We start from the raw sequence: 18,854 nt of genomic DNA on the forward strand, positions 1-18,854 counted from the left end.
CCAACTTATACACCCCAAACCCACCTCCTTCAAATTCCCTGCTTTCCTTCCAGAAAGTCGCTGTCATGTGAGGACCTGGAATCCCTGTGATGTGAGGACCTGAAAGTCCCTGTAGTGTCCATCTTGTTTACCCTCTGTACCCCCACCCCATCCCTCTCCCTTCCACAGATCTCCTCATGTCTCTGTTCTCCACTGTATTTTTCCTTCCCTCTCCCACCCCTCTTGTCTGCTGCTCCCCTTGTTGTGCATTTCTGTGTGTTAACTCTCAGACGAGCCTCAACAGTGTATACGGGGAAAAAAAAGTGGCAGTTATGCGGCGGTTAGGTATTTTTATTGCCATGGCGTTGAGGTATTTTTAATAACTTGGCAGTGAGGTGTTTTTAATGACGTGGCAGTGGGTTGTTTTTAATAACATGGCAGTGACGTGTCTAAAAATGTGGCAGTTAGGTGTTTTTAATAACGGGGCGGTTAGGTGTTGTTAATAACATGGCTGTGAGGTGTTTTTAATAACGTGGAATTAAGGTGTTTTTAATAACGTGGCATTAAGGTGTATTTTAATAACGTGGCATTACGGCGTTTTTAATAACGCGATTGTGAGCTGTTTTTAATAACGTGGGGTTGAGCCGTTTTTAATAACATGGTGGTGAGGTGTTTTAACAACGTGGCGGTGAGGTGTTTTCAACGTGACGGTGAGGTGTTTTTAATAATGTGGCGGTGAGGTGTTTTTAATGACGTGGCAGTGAGGTGTTTTAATAACGTGGCGGTGAGGTGTTTTTAATAACGTGGTGGTGACCTGTTTTTAATAACGCGGGGGTGAGGTGTTTTTAACAACGTGGTGGTGAGGTGTTTTAACAACGTGGAGGTGAGGTGTTTTTAACAACGTGGTGTTGAGGTGTTTTTAATAACGTGGCGTTGAGGTGTTTTTATTAACGTGGCGTTGAAGTGTTGTTAATAACGTGGCGTTGAAGTGTTGTTAATAACGTGGCGTTGAAGTGTTGTTAACAACGTGGCGTTGAAGTGTTGTTAACAACGTGGCGTTGAAGTGTTGTTAACAACGTGGCGTTGAGGTGTATTTAATAACGTGGCGTTGAGGTGTTTTTAATAACGTGGCATTGAGGTGTTTTTAATAACGTGGCGTTGAGGTGTTTTTTGATAACGTGGCGTTGAGGTGTTTTTTGATAACGTGGCGTTGAGGTTTTTTTGAGAACATGGCGTTGAGGTGTTTTTGATAACGTGGCGTTGAGGTGTTGTTGATAACGTGGCATTAAGGTGTTGTTAATAACGTGGCATTAAGGTGTTGTTAATAACGTGGAATTGAGGTGTTTTTGAGGACGTCGCAGTGAGGTGTTGTTAATAACATGGCTGTGAGGTGTTTTTAATAACGTGGCTTTGAGGTGTTTTTAATAATGTGGCGTTGAGGTGTTTTTAATAACGTGGCGTTGAGGTGTTTTTAATAACGTGGCGTTGAGGTGTTTTTTGATAACGTGGCGTTGAGGTTTTTTTTGATAACGTGGCGTTGAGGTGTTTTTGATAACGTGGCGTTGAGGTGTTTTTGATAACGTGGCATTGAGGTGTTGTTGATAACGTGGCATTAAGGTGTTGTTAATAACGTGGAATTAAGGTGTTGTTAATAACGTGGAATTGAGGTGTTTTTGAGGATGTCGCAGTGAGGTGTTGTTAATAACATGGCTGTGAGGTGTTTTTAATCACGTGGCATTGAGGTGTTTTTCATAACACGACATTGAGGTGTTTTTAATAATGTTGCATTGAGGTGTTTTTAATAATGTGACATTGAGATGTTTTTAATAACGTGGAATTGAGGTGTTTTTAATAATGTGGCATTGAGGTGTTTTTAATAACGTGGCATTGAGGTGTTTTTAACAACCTGGCATTGAGGTATTTTAATCACGTGGCATTGAGGTGTTTTTAATCACGTGGCATTGAGGTGTTTTTAATCACGTGGCATTGAGGTATTTTTAATCACGTGGCATTGAGGTGTTTTTAATAACGCGGCATTGAGCTGTTTTTAATAACGTGGCATTGAGCTGTTTTTAATAACGTGGTAGTGAGCTGTTTTTAATAACTCCGCGGTGAGCTGTTTTTAATAACATGGCAATGAGGTGTTTTTAATAACGCAGCAGTGAGGTGTTTTAATAACGTGGCAGTTACGTGGAGGTGAGGTGCTTTTCATGCCATGGCGGTGAGGTGTTTTTAATAGCGTGGCAGTGAGGTGTTTTTAATAACGTGGCAGTGAGGTGTTTATAATAATGTGGTGGTGAGGTGTTTTTAATAACGGGGAATTGAGGTGTTTTTAACAACGTGGCTGTGAGCTGTTCTTAATAACATGGTGTTGGTGTTTTTAATAACCTGGCATTGAGGTGTTTTTAATAACGTGGCATTGAAGTGTTGTTAATAACGTGGCGTTGAAGTGTTGTTAATAACGTGGCGTTGAAGTGTTGTTAATAACGTGGCGTTGAGGTGTTTTTAACAACGTGGCGCTGAAGTGTTGTTAATAACGTGACGTTGAAGTGTTGTTAATAACGTGACGTTGAAGTGTTGTTAATAACGTGGCGTTGAAGTGTTTTTAACAACGTGGCGTTGAGGTTATTTTAATAACGTGGCCTTGAGGTGTTTTTAATAAGGTGGCGTTGAGGTGTTTTTAATAACGTGGCGTTGAGGTGTTTTTAATAACGTGACATTGAGGTGTTTTTAATAATGTGGCGTTGAGGTGTTTTTAATAACGTGGATGTGAGGTGTTTTTAATAACATGGCTGAGGAGTTTTTAATAACGTGGCGTTGAGGTGTTTTTAATAACGTGGCGTTGAGGTGTTTTTAATAACGTGACATTGAGGTGTTTTTAATAACGTGGCGTTGAGGTGTTTTTAATAACGTGGAGTTGAGGTGTTTTTAATAACGTGGCGTTGAGGCTTTCTTGATAACATGGCAGTGAGGTGTTTTTAATAACGTGGAAGTGAGATGTTTATAATAATGTGGTGGTGAGGTGTTTTTAATAACGTGGAATTGAGGTGTTTTTAATAATGTGGCTGTGAGGTGTTTTTAATAACACGGCAGTGAGGTGCTGTTTTTCACATGGCTGTGAGGTGTTTTTAATAACGTGGATGTGAGGTGTTTTTAATAACGTGGATGTGAGGTGTTTTTAATAACCTGGATGTGAGGTGTTTTTAATAACAAGGCTGTGAGGTGTTTTTAATAACGTGAATGTGAGGTGTTTTTAATAACGTGGATGTGAGGTGTTTTTAATAACATGGCTGTGAGGTGTTTTTAATAACGTGGATGTGAGGTGTTTTTAATAACATGGCTGTGAGGTGTTTTTAATAATGTGGATGTGAGGTGTTTTTAATGACGTGGATGTGAGGTGTTTTTAATAACATGGCTGTGAGGTGTTTCTAAAAACGTGGCAGTTACGTGGAGGTGAGGTGCTTTTCATGCCATGGCGGTGAGATGTTTTTACTAACGTGGCAGTGAGGTGTTTTTAATAACGTGGCAGTGAGGGGTTTTTAATAACACAGCAGTGAGGTGTTTTTAATAACATGGCAGTGAGCGGTTTTTAATAACATGGCAGTGAGGGGTTTTTAATAACATGGCAGTGAGGAGTTTTTAATAACATGGCAGTGAGGTGTTTTTAATAACGTGACAGTGAGGCGTTTTTAATAATGTTGCAGTTACGTGGAGGTGAGGTGCTTTTCATGCCATGGTGGTGAGGTGTTTTTAATAATGTGGCAGTGAGGTGTTTATAATTATGTGGTGGTGAGGTGTTTTTAATAACGTGGTGGTGAGGTGTTTTAATAACGTGGAGTTGAGGTGTTTTTAATAACGTGGCTGAGGTGTTTTTAATAACTTGGCATTAAGGTGTTTTTAATAATGTGGCTGTGAGGTGTTTTTAATAACGTGGCTGTGAGGTGCTGTTAATAACATGGCTGTGAGGTGTTTTAGTAACGTGGCTGTGAGGTGCTGTTAATAACATGGCTGTGAGGTGTTTTTCATGACTTGGCAGTGAGCTGTTTTGAATCACGTGGCAGTGAGGTGTTGTTAATAACATGGCTGTGAGGTGTTTTTAATAACATGGCTGTGAGGTGTTTTTAATAACGTGGCTGAGGTGTTTTTAATAACTTGGCGTTGAGGTGTTTTTAATAACGTGGCTGTGAGGGGATGTTAATAACATGGCTGTGAGGTGTTTTAGTAACGTGGGTGTGAGGTGCTGTTAATAACATGGCTGTGAGGTGTTTTAGTAACGGCTGTGAGGTGCTGTTAATAACATGGCTGTGAGGTGTTTTTAATGACTTGGCAGTGAGCTGTTTTGAATCACGTGGCAGTGAGGTGTTGTTAATAACATGGCTGTGAGGTGTTTTTAATAACATGGCTGTGAGGTGTTTTTAATAACGTGGCATTAAGGTGTTTTTAATAACGTGGAAGTGAGGTGTTTTTAATAATGTGGAAGTTACGTAGAGGTGAGGTGCTTTTCATGCCATGGTGGTGAGGTGTTTTAAATAATGTGGAAGTAAGGTGTTTTTAATAATGTGGCAGTTACGCGGAGGTGAGGTGTTTTTCATGCCATTGCGGTGAGGTGTTTTGAATAACATGGAAGTGAGGTATTTTTAATAATGCCGCAGTTACGTGGAGGTGAGGTGTTTTTAATAACGTGGAAGTGAGGTGTTTATAATAATGTGGAAGTGAGGTGTTTTTAATAACGTGGCAGTTACGTGGAGTTGAGGTGTTTTTACTCATGTTGCGGTTACGCGGTGTTGAGGTGTTTTAAATTTTATTTTATATGTTACATGACAATGCAGCAACTCACATACAGTCATTATCCTGAGTTAACACAAGCCTGTTCTTCTGTGGTGGCATGTGGTGAGGTGAGCGCAGCGACTTCTGTTGGAGTAAAATATGTGGCCTTTCGGCGATTCACATGCAGACAAATAGACAAACAGACAGAACAAGAGCGAGAATTGCTTTGCAATGTAATATTTTTTAGTACAAAAAGAGCATCTATTTATGAAAAGAGCTCCGTCTCGGTGTGCGTCCGTCGTCCGTCTGTCCTTCCATCCTTCCTTCCCTCTGTCCGTCCGTGTAACTATATGTCGATTATTTATGTAACTTTCGACACTTTGGACTGCTGAGACCTTTGAAGACCCTCGAAGACCCTCACGACTATTAAGAAGCAAAACACCTGAAACACCCAAAATACCTCCAAGACACCGAAGACCCCCAATACTCCAAAGACCCCTAAGATACCTGAAGAACCACAACAACCCAAGATCCCCAAGATCCTGAAGACCCCAAAGATCCCAAGACCCTGAAAGATGCCCCAAGACCATGAGACCACGCAGACCCCCAAGACCCCTGAGATCCCAAAGACCCCCAACACCCTGAAGACCCCAACACCCTGAAAAACCACCAGGATCCCCAAGACCCCAAATACCAAAAAGTCCCCAAAGACCAAAAAGACCCTGACGACCAAAAAGACCCCAACGACCAAAAAGACCCCAAAGACTCAGTAGATCCTGGACACCTAGAAGACCCTGAAGACCAAAAAAACTCCAAAGACCCAGAAGACCCAAAAGACAGAAGACCCTGATGACCAAAAAGACTGAAGACACAAAAGACTGCAAAGACCCAAAAAACCCTGAAGACCCAAAAGACACAGAAGACCCCAATGACCAAAAGGACCCCAAAGACCCAGAAGACCCCAAACACCTCGAAGACCCAAAAGACCCAGAAGACCCCAAAGACCCAAAAGACCCCAAAGACCCAGAAGACCACTAAGACCCCCAAATAACCCAAAGATCCACAAGAGCAAAACCAAAAACCAAGACCATGACCAAAAAGACCCTGGAGACCCAGAAGATCCCGAACACCCAGAAGACCCAAAAGACCCCAAACACCCCGATGACCAAAAAGACCCCAAACACCCAGAATTTCCAGAATATTTCCAGGCGCACCACCCCATTACGCCAGAGTGGTGAGGGATTGGTTGAATGATAATTTTCCGAACTGGATAAGTGAATACCCAAAAGACCCCCAACACCCCCAAGACCCTGAAAACCCCCCAAGATCCCCAAGACCAAAAAGACCCTGAAGACCAAAAAGACTCCCAAGACCCTGAGGACCCAAATGCCCTGAAGACCCCAAAATACCCTGAAGGCCCAAAATACCCTGAAGACCCAAAACACCCCAAAGACCCATAAGTCCCAACAGACCCCAAAGACCCAAATTTCCAAAAGACCCTTTAGACCTCTTTGACATTAACACCATTTTTACCCCTTACACCCTTCAGACAGATTCGACAGCTTCAACTCTTGACCACTTAGACCACTTGGACCTTCTTATATTACAAATGATTTTTTTAAAATAAATACAATATCAGCAATATTACAAATAAATTTGTAGAAAGGAAATGTTTGTATTATGATTGGTGTAAATCATGCCAACACAGCAAATCTGTGATGTCAATCTCTGCAACGATGTGTGGAGAGGTAAGCGTGGCAAGCCGAACCATGCTAGTAACTGTGAAAAATTGACAAAACAGATCCATATCCAAATCCGGTTCTAGATAAATATCCATTGAAGATCTGGATCTGAATCCTGATCTGAGAATTTTTTAAATGATTCTTCACCATTGAGAGATAGGGCCAAAAATGATGTATATAGCACAACATCCAAAAACATTGTGAACGGATTTGGACAAAACTTGGTGGACAGGTTGGGAGTGTGACAAGCAATACATGATTCGATTTTGGTGACGATCCGGATCCAGATCTGAGTCATTCTTTGCCACTGAGAGATGGGCCAAAAAAACAAACCACTGATATAGAACACGATATCTCAAAAAGTTGTGGACGAGTTCTGACAAAACTAGAAGGGCATCCGGTAGAGCGCATACTTCCGCCACGTAATGCCTGATCCACGAGAATATATTGGGCCCAATACATTTTTGAAGTATCATGCTCTGCAGTACTACAAGGTGGCCATATAGTCTGGAAACATAGATAATATTTTGGCATTCTGTTACAGTTTGAAGATGTCCTTGACGAAAGACTAACACGTTGAGGTGATATTGCTGAGTAGATGTGAGGGCTGGTCATATTGACGGATAGCAAAGCACTTCAACACATGTCATCCAGGAAGAACTGCCATCTCCCATAGCACAGTGGGGAAGCTGGTTCAAAAATTCAAGGATACAGGCAGTGTGTTGGACAAACTCCGTTCTGGACGACCATCCGTATCCGACGAGGTCAAGGAAACTGTCATAGCGAAGGGAAGGGCCAGCCCAAAGAAGTCAACTTGCTGGACATCCATGGAACTGGGGGTCCCTCACAGTACCGTCCAAAAGATTCTCAAGGTGGATAACTTTCACCCGTACAAGACGCAAGTCCTGCAAAAGTTATCCGAGGATGATCCTGACCATCGTATGGAAATGTGTGCATGGTTCTTGGATCGCCTGGACAATAATGGCCACTTTACCGAAGACTGTGTGCTGCTCAGTGACGAAGCTCATTTTTATTTCAATGGGGAAGTGAACAAGCAAACAAGCGGTACTGGTCGCAAGACAATCGCACTGGATCTCCCCTATCAAACAACAAGGAGCGGCAAAGGTTATGGTGTGGTGTGGCCTGTGGCGAGCACATGTCTGAGGACCGTTTTTCTTTGAAGATAACATAAGTGGCGAGATGTATCTGATCATGTTACTTGACCAATTAATGCCTGCACTTGAAGGGCTAGGGGAAGGTCACCCGGAGTGGTTCTAACAGGATGGCGCACCACCCCATTACGCCAGAGTGGTGAGGGATTGGTTGAATGATAATTTCCCGAACTGGATTGGACGACGTGGCCCTGTGGCGTGGGCTGCACACTTGGCAGATCTGAACCCCCTTGATTACTTATTTTGGGATATGCTGAAGTCGCACGTTTATTCAGTGAAAATCAGACACGAATCATCTGAGGCAACGCATCACGGATGCATGTGCAGGGATTGATGGAAATGCTGCATTAATGCACCGTGTTCATTGCAATTTTGCACAGCGCATTGAACTGTGCATTTCTCATGAGGGACAACACATTGAACATATCATGTAATGTCATTTAACATATCATGTATTGGAATGTCAATAAACCATATATAATATATTCGCCTATGTTTCCAGACTTTATGGCCACCATGTATATCGTTTTTGGGCCGATCTCTCAATGGTGAAGAATCACTCTAAAAATTAAATCTCGTATCCAGATCCGGATTCCAATCTTCACCAAAATTGAATCAATTCTTCCACACCCATGTCAACCAAGTTTCATCGGAATATGTCCACAACTTTTTGAGATATTGTGTTTTATATATAGTTTTTGGCCCTATCTCTCAGTCGTGAAGAATCCCTTTTTTTAAATTTTAGTAGCTGGATCCGGATACGGATCTTCACCAAAATCTAATCAGTTCGTCCTTGTCACACACCAAACCTGTCCACAAATTTTTGAGATATCCTGCACACACAAACAGACAAACAAAGACAGAAAGGGGGTGAAAACAACCTCCTTTACCTTCGGTGGCAGAGGTAACTCAGTCGATGAGTTGGTTAGGTGACAAGAACAAGCCAAATCAATTTTGGTTCAGGGCCAGATCCAGATCCAGCCTCTCAGTGGAATACAAAACGGAAATTGTTCAGCCGGGCGGAGGGATGCGCTCTACTGAGAGTCGTTCTAGTTTGTTAAAATATGCTTTAAAAAAAAAAGAAGCAACTGAACCAAATTTTGCATGTTGCCTATGGGTATCCCAAGTATGGTTTCTGTCAGGGTGTCATATCTGGAAGAGGGGGTTCAGGGTGGAGAGGAGAAAGACCCCAATTCTTGATCTAAATATGTATTGTATAGCTCCCGCAATGGTATCCGGTATTACAAATCTTCCGACATAAAGAAAGTTTAAATAACTTGATAATATGCATTACTGGTGATGTAGAAACCTGAGTGAGAATGATGCAAAATTTTCAAAATGTTTCATTTCACTCATTTGTAAGCAGAGGTTCAAACCAAAGCATCCAACACCAAGTTTTTCAGCGAAGCGAAAGTGTAAAATTTTCAAAATATTTCATGTCACTCATTTTAAGTGGGGATTCACCTCGGGCAAATTATAGGGTGAAGAGCAAAATGTTTGTGAAGTACATGTTTTGTCTTTCGATTAAATCCGTCAGCAAAGTGATGGGTACTTTTACTAGTTTCGTATATGTACATATTGTGCAGTATAATTTACTAATTGAGCCTTTAGGATGTATTGTGACAATTGGATATTGATATAATCTAGCAAGTCTTATTTTATGGCATTTACTTTGTGTTTCTCTAACCTCGGCATGAGCAACCTGATGCCTGCAGGTGTTCCACAACGTGCTTCTGTGCAGGCGATAGAACGATTCAAATTTTTTTTATTTAATTAGGCCTACACCACATTCCAACCACATGGCGATCATACCGAATCGCACACATCGTGTGTCACCATCACCTCATGATTGTAGTCTAGCAGCGTCACCTGTTCAGTCAATACCAGCCTGCACCTGGTACAAGCCGGTGTCTGATCATGGTGACATCGTATAAGGTTATAAAGATAGGCGATGAAGGCCGAGTGTTCCAAGAAAAATGGATGGAAGAGCACTTCTTCGTCGAAAAGAAGGGTTCTTCCCTGGGTTTGATATGCTCAAAGAACGTCGCATATTTCCAGGAGTCGAATCTCAAGAGACATTACAAATCAAAACTCGCAACATACAAAAAGTGTCAGGGGCATGCACAGAAAGACGATGCACAGAAATTGAAAAATAAGTTACTTGGGGAACAATGGGAACCAATGCTGTTCAAGAACATGAGGAACGACACCAACAATATTGTCCGAGCGAGTTCCGTTCTGTGTCACAAACTGGCGAAATTTTGAAAACCAGACTCCGATGATGAGCTTGTGAAGTATTGTATCACAGATGTTATGAAAATACTATGCCCCGATAATTGTGGAAATTTGGAGAAAATTAGTCTCTCGCGCCGCACTGTGGTGAGGAAAATTGACGAAATCACAAATGACATCATTATGTCATTGGGCAAGGAGGAATCGGAGTTCAGTACTTTTTCCATAGCTGTTTACGAAAGCACCGATCATACCGATACTGCTCAATTGACCATCTTCATTCGAGGAATAAATGATGATTTAATCGAGGAATTACTAACCCACAATCGATGAAAGGTACAACGGTGTTTGGAAGATCTTTTCTTAGAGGTGAAAGTGGCATTTGACCGCTTCAAGCTCAATGGGAGAAATTAAGTGGAATTTCAACTGAAGGCTATGGTAGGCTCCAACACTGGTCGAGTTGAGCGGCTTAAAGCAGAAATTATTGATCCGGGCTTAGGTCCCGAATAACTGACCATCTTCCACTGAGTTATACACCAAGAGAACCTCTGCGCAAAGGCGCTTGATTTCAAGCAGCTGGTCGGCCCAGTCATCACCTGCATCAATTTCAACAAGCCTCAGGCTTTGAATAATCACCACTTCCAAGATTTCCTTGATGACCTGGATTTGAACGAGGAAGATCTCATCTATCATTCCAACATATGCCTGGTGTTGGCTTAATGGTTTGGGTGGTGGGCTTGGGATTCCAGAGTCCTGAGTTCAAATCACACTCATCTGTTGAATTAATACCACGTGGGGTTGACTCTGCCCGTCATCCTTCCGAGGTCGGCAAAATGAATGTCAGCATGCTGGTATCCTGTGTCGGAGTGGCGATCCGTCCATGATTGTGCCCAATAGCCAAGGAGACTGCTCAGGCAGCACCAACGCTCTGCGCAGAGTATGGTCCCAATGGATGGATGGATGGATGGATGGATTCCAACATACACTGGTTCAGTAAGGGTAAATACTGAAACATTTTTACGATCTCAGAGACGAGGTATCAACCTCCATGGACATGAAAGGGAAGCTGATGCTGCTGAAATTAAAAGATGTGGAGTGGCTGGCCGATTTGGTATTCCTCGTCGACATGACACATCTCAATGACTTGAACATCAAGTTGCAGAAAAGAGGCCAACTGATTCACAAGTTGTATCACCATATCAAATCTTTTCAAAACAAACTGCGGTTGTGTCAAATGCAACTACGTAAATATTATGACACCTCTTATTTCCCAACCCGACTTGAAGTCCTCAGGAATGGACTCCCAGGCAAGGGATTAAGATTTGCTTCTGAGCTTGGTGGCTTGATCCAGGAATTCCCATTCTATTTTGCCGATTTCAGAAGAGAATAAATTATCCTGAGCATATTCTCTGTACCACTGCATGTTGATGTTGAAGGCACTCCAGCTCATCTGAAAATGAAGCTGATAGAACTACACGAGGACCTTGATATGAAGTTGAACTTTCAAGACGTTCAGATTCAGAACTTTTACTGCAAACACTTTCACAAGGGACAAATATCTAAGCCTAATGGCATTTGCACCAGAGAAGGTTTTGCTGTCCAGCAACACTTATGCATGTGAGCAGTTGTTCTCATGAATTAAGTTCATAAAGTCCAGCCACAGGTCTCAACTCCATAAATTATTTGCTGGTGTGTGAAAGTTCAGAAGAATATTATTACAGTTCTGCGAAACTGCCACTCAAAACAAATGCACGCAACATATAGCGGTCCTGAGACAGTTATTTCATAAGCATCTGCTTTAGATAGCCCTTCCCTTGTGTCTAGTGGGTTGATGGGACAAAATGTGTTGTGAGGACTTTAAGTAAGGCCTTTAATTCCACTTGCTATTCCTTTATTGAATTTACTTTACTATACACACATGACCTCTCCTTCATGCATGCATGCACACCACTGACCGCATAGTGACAGCCTCATTAGCATATACTGCCAGAACCCCGTTCAAATAGTGCGCCATTCCCCAACGGACATTTCATTTCAACCTTCTCCGTACTCGAACCACAATGCTACAACCTTCATATAACCATGACTACTCCTTCCTAAAAATCCCCACAATAACCTACACTCAACCTCCTCACAACAACCACTTCAACCTCCTCACCACAAATGCTTCAACATTCTCACCACAAACACCACAGCACTTCACCCTACCTCGCTAAAGCCACGACAAAGCACCGTGACTGCGGTGGGCACCAAAGATGCTCACCACTATCCTTTAGGGATGTCTGGGAACAATGGACATTACCCACCATGATGGATGCTTGAGGTCAGAACATATTGGCATGTACATCGGGTATGCACAAGTATGCACTGGGGTCCGTTCAACGTCATTTGAGTATCCCTGGTGCTCCACTAAATAGCGACTCTCATTTGGCACCCAGCACACATTCATGGCCGGAGAATGCTCTCAAAAACCCACCCACACCCCATGTTAATCTTGGAACTCCATCGCATGACCGACTTTGGGGGGTGAATGAGGTCAGTTTTTTTTTTTTTAGCTTTCGGAGACTCGTGGGGTGGGGCTACTTCTTGGGGAGGTGTCTGCGCACCAATGGGAGTGCTGGAAAACACCTGCAGAGCATTTTGATCCGATTCTTGGCTCCTCATATGCACAGTCTCTATAAAATACTTGCGACAGGATCATTTGGCATGCAGTCTACGATGCGGTCTACAATGTGCAATCTACGATCTCGTCTCAGTCGGTCCTCCAGCCAGTCAGCTTCCCTGCTGCGGTCGTCAATGAGGTCAGATGGTCTTCTCCCAAGTGCGAGACGATGACTGGGCGAGGAGGGTTCAGACCTGGACAGCGGTGCGAGGGGCAAGGGCGAACACTGAGTGGGACGCCAGACCGATAATGGACTGAACAAGTAAAAAAAAAAAGACATAAAATGTCATAGCCCCTGTTGTTTTCGTAATTTTGCTGTATGGTGTTAAAGGGCTCGCCCATATGTATGTACAACTAAAATGGCCGCCAGTCGACCAGTCAGCAATCTTTGATCAGATCACAAAATAAAGTGAGGGGCACGTGTATGCCATCATGTACTGTGCTTGTGCCTAGTTTGAACAAAATCGGACCAATTACGTCTAAGAAATGATTGGGGACACATTTAAATAACAAAATGGCCAACAGTCGGCCATATTGGATCTCATCTCGAAAAAGATGACGAGCATAAGTAAGCCATCATGCATTATCTGTGTGCCAAGTTTGAACAACATCGGTACATGTATGTCTGAGAAATGGTTGAGTACATGTTCGACACTGGGTTTTCTTACAACTAAAATGGTGCCAGTCAGCCATCTTGGACCTGATGTCGAAAAAAAAATGACGCACATATTTATATATTTATATATATTTAATATATAATTTGAAGTTTTTGTTTGTTTGTTTGTTTATTTGTCTGCACGTGCTAATCTCCTGAACGGTGAAAGATAGGAGGAAACCTCTGCAACAAAAAATGTGGGGACGGGCCCCGGGAAGGTTATAGGCTAGGTGGCGAGCCCCATCGGCCGGGGGGGGGGGGTGTTTCCCCATCACTAACCCCCTTAGGCTATGACTCACATGGCCCAATAGGAAACTGATACTGGGCTCGCGCCAGACTTATGTACAGAAGATTAAATTCATTCAAAAAGAACCCGGGCAATGCCAGGTGCATTCACCTAGTGTATGTATGTGTATATATATATATATATATATATATATATATATATATATATATATATATATATATATATATATATATATATATCTATATATATCTATGTATATCTATATATATATATATATATATATATATATATATATATATATATATATATATATATATATATATATATATGTACCATCATGTGTTGTCTGTGTGCCAAGTACAAATAAAATTGGTCCATACATGTCTGATATATGGTTGTGGACGTGTATGTGCGCGCACACGCACACACACACACACACACACATATACACACACACACACACACACACACACACACACACACACACACACACACACACACACACACGAAAATCGAGACCAAATCTATAAGCCCCTGTTTCGGACGAAGTCCAATGGGGGCAAATAAGCATTTGTATAGACTTTCTCACATTCCACTTTCAGCTGCTTCTCACACGTTCTGTCTCTCCCATCTTCTGTCTCGTCTGCTGCAGACAAAGAAAAACGGAAAGAGCAACTGCAGATATGCACGTGTTCACTCTTCCTCTTCTGCATTACATTTGCACTTCATTACGCCTCATTTTGCACCTCCTCACTCATGCACCATTCGAATATGGAATGTGATACACCAAAATGATCGGAATGACCTCCTGAGTTAAGTAGGCTAATTAAATACAAAAACATCTGTTACAATTCCCATGTTTGAAATGCATGCCACGTCAAAGTGTATAAAGTAGCTTAATATATCTTTCTTCCGTAGTACGGAATTATAATTACAAAAACAATAACATTGTAACAAAGCATATATTAATTAATACTAATAATATTTACAATAATAAGAATAGTCGTATCATTTGGCAATAATAATAATAGTAACGAACATAAAATCCGTGTGCGAGCCCCAAGAACATCTGGGCTTGGTGAAAGACAAGCTAATGCTCAAGCAAGCAGGACATCAGGCGGGTATGCAACAAGGCTGTGAAGACCAACGAAAATTTGAGCCATCGGACCAACGGGTCCATGAGTTCAGTATAAATATATCGGGAATGGGTGCATCTGTTCATTATTCCTTTCAAAATGAAGATTTTTCAAGTATATTGGTTGGTCGACTTTGTTATTCTGTTTGTCTGTCTATCTGTCTGTCTGTCGGTCAACCGCCTTCAAGTCACAATGTTAAACTGATCCTCACGAAACTTCACCAAGTTGGAGAGGTCGTCACAACTGAGAAGCCTATTGATTTTGAAGCCAAAGCTCATAATCATTATCATCATAAGATATGGGATAAAGGATAATCCTGTAGCTCCCAGTCACTACATCTGACAAACTTCACTTTCATTATGCATGCATGTGCGAGGGTTCAGGGTAGTTTGAATCTTTCCCCCCACCAATGCTTGTCAAGGGTGGTTTTGAAAGTCTAGATAGAGGAGGCTTCTACTGTACTCTGTGGAAGATTATTCCAATTATCAACTTTCCAATGTGAGAAGAACTTATTCTTGACTTCTCGGCAGCTCCTTTATTTGAAAACCTTTAAGGAGTGTCCTCTGGTGTTTGTGTTGTGCTGTTGGATTAAAAAAATAAAAGAAGTAATCTGGGTCCAGTTTAACCATTCCGTGTAACATCTGGTGCACCAGGATCATGTCCCGCCTTTTTCTCCGGTAGAGCAGGGAATACATATTCAGTTCAATTCGCCTCTGTTGAGAGCTGAGATGGTAAATACTGGGGATGAGTTTGGTGGCCATTCTCTGCATCCTTTCAACCTTGTCAGCTTCCAGTTTGAACCTCTGATGCCAGAGGTGATAACCATCTCCAGGTGGGAACGAACAAGAGTCTTAAACAGAGGTTAAATTCATTTTGAGGTTAAATTTCTAGAATCGTCATTTTACATCCGATTGACTTTAGAACGAAACAGCAATTGTGTTGTGCCTCACTAAATTTGGAAACAAACTGATTTTGAGGTAAAAAGGTCAAAGGTCAGCTCAAGGTCAAAGTTCTGAAATCATCAATTTTCATCTGAAAAAGTCAATTTTTATCCCATTGACCTGAGCTTTGATTAAGATCGTAAATTTTAAAATCAATGAAATGGTCAATTTGATGCATCTTTGGCAACGGTTTTTTGGGTTGGGGTGGGTTTTGCAAGTGTTATATTTTTGGCTGACTAAGCATGATGTGTATCTTGCTTGGCTGTTTGTGTGTCGTGAGCCAAATCATCAAATAAATTGAAATGCATTAAATCTCCTCAAATAAATTGCAAATTGCAAGTCAAATTCAATGTTAATTCAACTTTCCATTTATCTCCATTTCATCTTTTAGTACTTGCAAAATCGAAGATTTTTCAAGTATATTGGTCAGTCGATTTTGTTATTCTGTCTGTCTGTCCGTTTATCTGTCTGTCTGTCTGTTTATCGCCTATAGGTCACAATTTTAAACCGATCTTCACAAAACTTCACCACATGGTAGAATTTGTCTTCAGGAAGAAGCTGATTGTTTTTAAGGTCAACATAGGCCAAAGGTCACCAACTTTGGTGAGATTTCTAAAATCCTCAATTTTCATCCGATTGACTTGAAATTTGAAGAGGTTTTATAGTTCAGGTCACTGAATTCAACCAACCAATTATTTTTGAGGTCAACATCGACTAAAAGGTCAACATAGGCCCAAGGTCAACAACTATGGTGGTATTTCTAAAATCCTCAATTTTCATCCCATTGACTTGAAATTTGAAGAGGATTTTCATATCAGGTCACTGAATTCAACTACCAATTATTTTTGAGGTCAACATCAGCCAAAAGGTCAACATAGGCCGAATTTAAAAAAATTGTCAAGTTTCATCCGATTCACTTGAAATTTGAAGAGAAGTTGCATATTTGGTCATTGAATTCAACCACCAATTATTTTTGAGGTCAATTTTGATTTATTGATTTTGCAAGTGTCGTGATCTGCACATCATCATCTTCTTGTTTGTTTGTTTGATCTCTCCTTTATGCTTTTACCTATTAATTTTGACATATTTTTACTTGTGACTGACATAATGATACACTGTATGTAACGGTAAATTCACAGCACATTTTCTTAATTTGTGTGTATAAATTGAACAAAACACCTTGGAAACTGACTTTTCCCTTTTCAGAAAGTATATTTGGAAGTCCATTGTTACTTTGCACACCTGCTGTTAGTACTCTTTCATATATGGTAGTTTCTTGCAGAAAACAACAAAGAAAAATAAACAAGTAAGTGACATTTTATTTTTCATTATTTAGTCAAGCAACCTTTTTTTTTTAAACCAAAAAGAATTGCTTATCCTACTTACATCGAATTTTGAAATTTTGTGTCAGGGTTGGGTTTAGCTTCACGGATTTTCATGTGAGCTTCCTTTAATTCCATAACATTAACGGGATCTTGAAGCGTTACATTCAGCTGACAATCCATATGGTCTCCCAGATGCTCAATCAGATTCATATCTGGGCTATGGGAAAACCAAAGGAAGAATAAGAATGCCATGGTTCCTCTTCCAGATTGTGGTCAGATGGTCATCAAACTTCAGTGTGGCTTAATGTTATACTGGCAACAGAAGGTGATGCTTCTTCACTTAACATAGTTTTTATTCTTTACAATATTGAGGCAAATGGAAGGGCAAGCTGACGGAAGGTATGGATTGACATGTGAACAGCAAAATATTTATCAGACGTGGATCTAAGTCAGCTGTTAGGCTTGTAGATATCACTAAACTGGCTGCTGCACTGGGCAGAGATGTATGTACAGCACTGATGGAACTACATCCATGGACTGGCTGTGACACCATAAGTGCATTTGCAGGTCAAGGAAAGCTGAAAGCATTGAAAATCCTCCTTCATGAACAAAAGTTCATAGATGCCTTTGCAACACTTGGAACATTACGAATGAGTTGTTCTGCATCATCGAAGAGTTTGTCTGTCAACTTTACTGTCGCAATACGAACATCATTAAAGTTAATGAACTTAGGTATCAAATGTTCCGCACTAGAAGAGAGGAGATCGAATCCGCACAGCTTCCACCATGTGAGGACACGCTCACACAGCACACACATCGGGCAAACTACCAGGCGGCCATCTGGTGACGGTGTTTAGTAAATTCTCCTGATACTCCTAACCGCAGCCAAGGGCATGGATAGACGACAAGTGAAGATGGCAGCCTCGTGATTAAGTGGATGACAGGATCTCCGGCTCCCAAAGTTGTTCTCAGTTTGCTGTAATGCAAATGCGCTCGGTGTTGGCGGCCAAGCAGCTGCACATGCATCTTTCATGGTCTGAAGTGCACAGCTGCCTGCAAGTTGCAAGCATGTTCTAACATGGCTAGTGATGATGATTAGCCAGAGCACGACCAGCAGGACTCGTCAGACAGTGACGACGAGTGAGAGGACTGAAATAACAGGTATATATCTGTAGAAAATTCCAATATCGTTGGAGGAAAAGATAAATTCTGACCTATTTTCTCATTTATCTCGGAATCTAGCGGACCGATTTTTACACAAATTGTACTGGCATGTGTAAAATAACATACTTAACATATCTTGTTAAGGATTGTATATGCCTCAGATCAATCGTTGCTAAGTTATAGTCAAATTTCCGAAATATGCTTAAAAGTGGTAGCCATTTTCTAAAATGGCCACCAAAAACGTGTTTGGCTACTCTTTCCAGATGTCCATCACATTTTTTAATTTACTATAGACATCATACTGACTGAAAAATATAGTGGCTTTTAGTCCGCCTTTCTGGTAGTCAACTCCAAAATTACAATACCTGGCTCATGGACTAGTAGTATCAAGATTTATCTTCACTGGAACTAAGAGGCCCAGCCCGAACCATGAAAAACAGCTCCAGACCATTATTCCTCCTCCACCAAACTTCACAGTTGGCACTACACATCCAGGCAGGTAACGTTCTCCTGGAATCCACCAAACCCAGATTCATCCGTCAGACTGCCAGATGGTGAAGTGCGATTCATCACTCCAGAGAACGTGTTTCCACTGCTCGAGTCCAATGGCACTTCAACTGACACTTGGCATTGCGCATGGTGATCTTAAGGCCCGGTCACACCTTGACGTTTTAGCCAACGTATGCCGATTTTTGAATTTTTTTTCTAAAACGCTGGCACACGTTGAATACGTTATGGGTAAGTTTTGATAACATTGAGAGCACGCTGGCATACGTCGTAGTACATTGCCATACGTCATTGTACGCTGGCTTTAAACGTTGTACTTTTCGGT

At 41.5% G+C, this 18,854-nt stretch overlaps 1 protein-coding gene across 1 annotated transcript in view; it reads right to left on the bottom strand.

Annotated features, from left to right (window-relative positions):
- The window catches only part of LOC147034683 (uncharacterized), an 81,161-nt gene extending 67,109 nt beyond the window's left edge, over positions 1-14,052 (bottom strand). The window contains exon 1 of the mRNA XM_085887105.1: positions 14,046-14,052. The gene's annotated coding sequence lies outside the window, so the exon portion shown is untranslated. The remainder of the gene's footprint in view (positions 1-14,045) is intronic.
- Positions 14,053-18,854: the final 4,802 nt, after the last annotated feature.

Source organism: Eptatretus burgeri, chromosome 1 (genome assembly GCF_056783735.1).
Source record: "Eptatretus burgeri isolate ZD-2024b chromosome 1, Ebu_testis_v1, whole genome shotgun sequence".
In the NCBI taxonomy this organism is placed as follows: Eukaryota; Metazoa; Chordata; class Myxini; order Myxiniformes; family Myxinidae; genus Eptatretus; species Eptatretus burgeri.